Source organism: Salmo salar, chromosome 11 (assembly GCF_965601325.2).
Source record: "Salmo salar chromosome 11, fSalSal1, whole genome shotgun sequence".
NCBI lineage: Eukaryota > Metazoa > Chordata > Actinopteri > Salmoniformes > Salmonidae > Salmo > Salmo salar.
Genome location: NC_138301.1, coordinates 88,516,077 through 88,523,958, shown reverse-complemented (window position 1 = coordinate 88,523,958; position 7,882 = coordinate 88,516,077).

Here is a 7,882-nt window from a genome sequence, read left to right as displayed (position 1 = left end):
ATTCAGTTGTACAAATGACTAGGTATCCCCTTTTCCCTGCTTTGCCTGAATGCAAATCCTACTCAAAATAGGGGACCATTGTTGGACAAGGTGAGGGAGCCACCAACACTATTGAGATGCACCCCATCTCCCTATGCATCTGTGCCACTCCAGTAGAAAGGGGAGTAGTAGGGTCACTGACAGGACAGAGGTCAGTATCTGGGCTTTCACTCTGACAAAGATTTAAAAAGGAAATTAGGAAAGGAGTAATGAGAGAAACCACTAGCAAAAACAAAACAAAAAACATGAATAAATGAGAATTAGCAACATCTGCTGGTTTGGAGGTGCTACGCCTCGACACATGGCATTGCACAATTATGTTAAATCCTTAAGTGCTTATTGAAAATGCAAGCTATTCACCGAGTTATTAGTGGCATTTAGGTATGTTGAATGACAGTTTGAGATGAAAAATGAAGCAAGAACTATAAATATTGTATTGGCATTGCATCTGTAACAAATGGGAACATGAACAGCAGGCATTACATTTTGCCTTTAGAAAAACATTGAAATAGATGGGTCCTTGGGACCTACTCATATCTGAAGAAATCCCATTAATATTGAAAATGTTCGGATACAGTACTACACATAGGCTAAAGCTTATGGCTTGTCTTCACTAACGGTTGCATCTTGACTTCAAATCTGCACACTAAACGCTAATTTAAATTACAATCTCCCATTGACCTCCAGGCATGATTTAACTGAAATTCTGAGTTATTAGCCGCATGAGTTTGAAGTTAGGATTCGGACCAAGCTAGCTACATTTGCTGAAATGTCTCGATTACTCTGGCACGCAATCAGATACAAAATAATGGGTTTAGTCCTGAGTAGAGAGAGAAGGAAGATACTGCTATTGCACAGAGAGAGAAGGAAGATACTGCTATTGCACAATTAAGAAATGCTCTCTTTTCCAAAGTGGCCGTCTGTTATTTGGCAACAGATTGCAGATCAAATCTGCAGTGTTTTCACCCGCGTTTTAAGAAGGAACTGCTTCGGTCCAGCGACGCGACCAACCGGTCCTTCAGTCAGGTCTCTTCAAATAGCTGCCGGAGATTTCGCTGAATCTGGTTTGGTAGGATTATAGATAGGTTAAATGCATATAATTTGTAAACAATAGAATGCATTAGAGGCTGATGAGCGAAGAACACTCTCACAATGGACTCTTGACAATCCCCAACAAGATCATTATACTATTCACCCATTATGTAACCAAATGGAGAATGGTCACAAAAAATATATGTTATTGTGAAAGCAGAGCTATTGTCCCACTTAATGAAAAGTTGTTAGCTCAGTGACAGAGCTGACTGCGTGGCATGTTTGAGCAGTTTCATGGACAGTGGCGAGGTGACAATGACAAGAGTATTTACAGTGCCTTCAGATAGTGTTCACACCCCTTGACTTTCCACATTTTGTTGTGTTACAGCCTGAATTTAAAATCTATTAAATTGAGATTGTGTCACTGACCTGCACACTACCACATCATGTAAAAGTGGATTACATTTTTTTTATTTTTTTTACAAATTTGTTAAAAATGAAAAGCTGAAATGTCTTGTGTCAAGTATTCAATGCCTTCGTTATGGCAAGCCTTAAGTTCAGGAGTAAAATGTGCTTAACAAGTCAAATAATAAGTTGCATGGACTCACTGTGTGCAATAATAGTGTTTAACATAATTTTTTTAATTCATCATCTCTGTACCCCACACATACAATTATCTGTTTGGTTCGTAAGTCGAGCAGTGCATTTCATACAGATTCAACCACAAAGACCAGGGAGGTTTTCCAATGCCTCACAAAGAAGGGCACCTATTGGTAGATGGGTAAATGCGGCATGGTGTTGTTATTAAGTGCACTTTGTATGTTGTATCAATACACCCAGTGACTACAAAGATAAGTATCCTTCCTAACTCAGTTGCCAGAGAGGAAGGAAACCACTCAGGGATTTCACCGAGGCCAATGGTGACTTTAAAAAGAGTTAGCATTTAATGCCTGTGATAGGAGTGTTGGATTCTGGGTGAAACTTTGAACATTGTTATACTCAGAAGTATAGGAACATTAGTTACAAAAGAGACATGGGGGGTGCCATAAAGAAGCTTGGGAGGGGCTGAGTGCAGGGAACACGATTGCATGTGGCAGTACTGATAAGGGGAGAAACCGTTGAAGGCTCATATAACTTAGTTCCCTGCTCAGCAATAAAGATGCAATGTTTAGTAATGAGGAGACTCCACCCAAAGTGGGGTATGAATACTACCACGGGGGAAGCCATGTCTGTATCTGAATTACAGCTGTATTGACCCTTTGGGAAGAATTCAACTTAGTTAAGCTTCTCTAGTGTACGTGAGTTATTTACTCTGAAAATAAGAACCTAACAGGAGAAAACTGAGGATGGATCTACATTGAAGTTACTCCACAATACCAACTTAAATAACAGAATGAAAAGAAGGAAGCCTGTACAGAATACAAATATTCCAAAACATGCATCCTGTTTGCAATAAGGCACTGAAGTAAAACTGCAAAAATGTGGCAAAGAAATTAACTTTATTTCCTGAATACAGAGTGTTATGTCTGGGGCAAATCCACCAAAACACATCATTGAGTACCACTTCATATTTTCAAGTATAGTGGTGGCTGCATCATGTTATGGGTATGCTTGTCATCGGCAAGGACTAGGGAGTTTTATAAGAATATAAATAAATGGAATAGAGCTAAGCACAGGGAAAATCCTATAGGAAAAACCTGGTTCAGTCTGCTTTCCAACAGACAATGGGAGACAAATTCACCTTTCAGCAAGACAATAACCGAAAACACAAGGTCAAATACTCACTGGAGTAGTTTACCAAGACGACATTGAATGTTCCTGAGTGGCCTAGTTACAGTTTTGATTTAAATCGTCTTGAAAATCTATGGCAAGACTTAAAAATGGCTGTCTAGCAATGATCAACAAACAACTTGACAGAGCTTGACGAATTTTCAAAGAATAATGTTGTACACTCCATGTGTACAAAGCTCTTGTAGACTTACCCAGAAACACTCACAGGTGTATTCACTACCAAAGGTGATTCTAACATGTATTGGCTCGGGGGTGTGAATACTTATGTAAATTATATTTCTGTATTTCATTTTCAATAAAATAGCAAAAATGTCTTAAAACATGTTTTGACTTTGTCATTATGGGGTATTGTGCGTAGATTAAAAAAAAATATATTTAATCCATTTTGAATTTAGGCTGTCACACAACAAAATGTGGAATAAGGCAAGGGGTGTGAATACTTTCTGAAGGCACTGTACACACCCACCCAAACATGGCACAGGAGCTGGGTAAACTAGGACACGCTAGATTAGTAACTATTAGCTACTCCCAAAGAGTGAACTTTAATGAAGTGGATGAAACTACTTTTAGGAGTAGCAAACAGTGAGCAGATGTTGACAGTCTTTTGTTGGCATGGCGACAAACCTTTTCTAGCTTGAAAAGGTTTGTCGACAACTCCCCATAGATTTCTGCATTGAAGTCGGCCTGAAACAAAATATGCTCAGAATTAGCCGTCATGTCTGAATCCAGGTGAATTCAGTTTCAGCTCATTCCCATGGCATGATGCAAATGAAAGACGACAAATGCAAAAGTCCATTTTACTTTATCCCGTCATTAGGATACATTTACGTATTAAGTATTGTAAAATAGCGCTTAAATTTAACACCAAAAGCAATTAACATTTAAATTGTATGGATTTTTAACACAAGTGGATTTTTACAATTTTCTATGGGAAATGTTTGGAAAAATTACATCAAAACCTACACATTAGACATATTCATAACATGATATAGAATGACAGAGATTCTTGACTGACCAAGTCATTCTTTGGGTTTTCCAACTGTTTGTTAAGACAAATTCCAGATTTATCATGCATTAGAACGCCATCTACAGTATAGCAGGGCTAATATGGCTGGATTCTTATTGCATTGCAATTGTTAATATGTTAACTAATTCCCATTGCTGCACTGTTATCTCAGACAAAGCTCTAGTGGCAGCTCTTACTTGGTGTATGCATAGTCCCCTACGGAACCCAACGAGCTCAACTGCTTCTCAAGAACCACAATCTTGAAGTCCATGTAACACGAGGACAAGACAAGGACACTTACTCTGCAAAGACAACACAAAAAACGTCACACACCCATATGAGGGCTGGAATCCCCAGGAACAATTTGGCTTTCAATAAGTAACAAGTATTTACAATTCAACTCCCATTGTTGAATCATCTCCCACATGACACAAACACACAATCCCTCAACCAAGTTAACACCCAGGCCGGGACAAAACGGCCAGTTCGCTTGCCTTGTTTCGACATGCCCAGCGACAAGTGAAATGATTAGCGAAATGACTTGTCAGGTGACTTCGACACCACCTTATCACCCATAATGAGAGGTTACTCACAGGAACAAAAAGACAAGTAGAACGATGTTCAATGATGTCGGCTGTAGCGATTTCACTTTGAATTCAACCCCCCTGGGCAGGCTTGGACGGCCCTACAGATGAGACAGGATTAGTGCACAGGTCAGCGACACAGATGGACGGATTTACTAAGAATTTACACCTACGTATGAAAGGTTTCTTTTTTTCTCCAGAATGGACTCAAATCCCAAAAAGACAAAGCTAAACAAATCTTTATCGACACTTGCAGAACTGCATCTTTAAGATCTTAACCTTCTATTAATGTTTATTTACATTCTGTTCCACTCTTCAGCTTCCATTCCCTCTGGAAAATGATATGTGCCTGGCCCAGAGAATGGATCATTATCACTGCGCAAACAAACACAGAATGCTCTCTGTGAACACCACAGGCCGCTAAGCATGTAAACATTAATAACGTCGCTTCTCATCTCCTTTCAATGCCTAACTACTAACATTTTCAGATGTGGCCTTGTTAATGGGTATCTAATCCGGCTCGCTTGTGCGCACTGAGACCATGTTAGCCCACCGAGCTAAAGCCTAGGCATTCACTTGGGGGGCGAACAGGAGTCTTTAGGTCTCAGGCAAGATTACATTTCACGTGCATGTGGCTCACTCAACCACCTCTGTGTTATACTCAGCCCTCCAATAAGCACATGCAGTGAACAGGTGAAATTACGTACAGGTCTCTCATTGATGTTTGTACGAAGACAATCCGCCTACAACCAATCAATACTTTATCTTTTCAAATAGACGTTATTGATTTGTTCAAACAAACCTTAAAGTCATGACTGTATCACCATGTAAAAAGTAAATAGTGTCTGTTTAAATACAGTTGAACTCTTAGGTCAACAGGCTACAAGAAAAAGTGAGCCTCGAAACAGTAACATTTGGCTACAACTGTGTTTGGGCAGAGAAGCTTAAGTAGCTGAAAGCATCTGATTGCACCTGGCAGTCCAACTCATAACTCAACACTACTTGTGATTCCAACTTATCTATTAGGCTATTGGAAGCTGTTAGTACTGCTCTTTGTTAATCTGTATAGATAAGATTCCTAACTCATGGACAATATCTTAAATTTCTCTTTTATTCTTTCTCTCCACTCATGTAAGGGTATAGTCATAGTTTATTTCTGTCTCCATGATGTTGCATATCTCTGTCTTTGTGTGTAATGATTGTATTGTCTTTCACCAGGAGGATGGTTGGATACCCCTGCCATCATAGAGGGAGAACCAACCCGCCATTTTTTCATAGTCTGGGGTCTGGGAGCCCGAGCTGCTGCTCTCCAGCATGTCCTGCCTCTTGTGGCGCACCACCCCATCTAGGTCTGAGAAGTCTCCAGAGGAATCTTACACACACAGAATATTTACGTTCATTTGATCCAATTGAAATAAAAAAAAGTTCAACTGTCCGACCAGACACAGAGGGTACAATAGAACAATTACAACACACAAACACACTTTGCTGTATGGTCATATATGAGGAAGATTTGGGAGAAAGGCAACCGTCTCAGTACTGACCAGAGGAAGTGATGAGGGACAATCGGCTCTGAAGCTGTTCTCAGCAGAGGAAGTTATGGGGCGGCTCCCTGTATTGTCCCCCTACAATGGTGTCCAATGAGTTAGACTTGAAAAGGCCAACTGCACAATACTAACGCTATAGTTTAAAAATATGTTAAGCCTCACAATGCTGTTGTCTATGATTGAAAAAAAGGAGGAAGAACTTAAATCCAGATGAATGCATCTGAAGCATGCACGAGAGCACCAACTGTTCTGGATGACTGTGTGATAACGCTCTCGGTAGCCAATGTGAGCAAGACCTTTAAACAGGTCAACATTCACAAAGCCGCTGGGCCAGACGTATTACCAGGACGTGTACCCAAAGCATGCGCGGACCAACTGGCAAGTGTCTTCACTGACATTTTCAACCTCTCCCTGACTGAGTCTGTAATACCTACATGTTTCAAGCAGACCACCATAGTCCCTGTGCCCAAGGAAGCAAAGGGAACCTGCCTAAATGATTACCGCCCCGTAGCACTCACGTCTGTAGCCATGAAGTGCTTTGAAAGGTTGGTCATGGCTCACATCAACAGCATCCTCCCGGATACCCTAGACTCACTTCAATTCACATACCGCCCCAACAGATCCACAGACGACGCAATCTCAATCGCACTCCACACTGCCCTTTCCCACCTGGACAAATGGAACACCTATGTGAGAATGCTGTTCATTGACTACAGCTCAGCGTTCAACACCATAGTGCCCACAAAGCTCATCACTAAGCTAAGGACCCTGGGACTAAACACCTCCCTTTGCAACTGGATCCTGGACTTCATGACGGGCCGCCCCCAGGTGGTAAGGGTAGGCAACAACACGTCTGCCACGCTGATCATGAAGACTAAGGCCCCTCAGGGGTGTGTACTTAGTCCCCTCCTGTACTCCCTGTTCACCCACGACTGCGTGGCCAAGCACAACACCATCATTAAGTTTGCTGACGACACAACCGTGGTAGTCATGCTTATCGGTCTATAGGTTAGTTTGCATATTTTTGTGGAATTAAATTGCCGCGTGTGTATTTTCGTTAGTTCGCCATGTATCTCATCACACGCGCAGACTATACAGAGCCTTTCAGCAGAATAATATCACCTGTCGGACAGCGATAGATGCGCAGCGGTCTAAAGGCACTGCATTACGGTGCTAGAGGCGTCACTACAGACCCTGGTTAGTTCCCAGGCTGTGTCACAACCGTCCGTGATCGGTTGTCCCAGTGGCCGGGGGGGTAGGCCGTCATTGTAAATAAGAAATTGTTCTTAACTGACTTGCCTAGTTAAATAAAAAATATTTTTTTAAAGTCTAAACTGCTATTTTGGTGCCAAATGCACTCGTTATCCACAAACGAGCGGGTTAGACCAGCTTTATTTGTAGATATTCAATGGTCAAGTTTGTTCTTAATTAGTAACAATATTATTCTTTCATTGTAATTTGTCATGTGACATCTGTTTTTTCCAGCACGTATTTGCATCCTTCCTGTCACGAGATACATCAAATCAAACTTTATTTGTCACATGCGCCGAATACAACAAGTGTAGGCCTTACCGTGAAATGCTTCCTTACAAGCCCTTAACCAACCATGCAGTTCAAGAACAGTTAAGAAAATATTTACCAAATAAACTAAAGTAAAAAAATTATTAAAAATAACATAATAACATAACAATAACGAGGCTATATACAGGGGGTACCGGTACTGAGTCAGTGTGTGGAGGTACAGGTTAGAGGTAATTTGTAGGTAGGGGTGAAGTGACTATGCATAGATAATAAACAGTGAGTAGCAGCAGTGTACAAAACAAATTAAACCTGATCAGGATACCATTTACAAAAAGACTATTGTGAGCTCAAATTTGTAATCA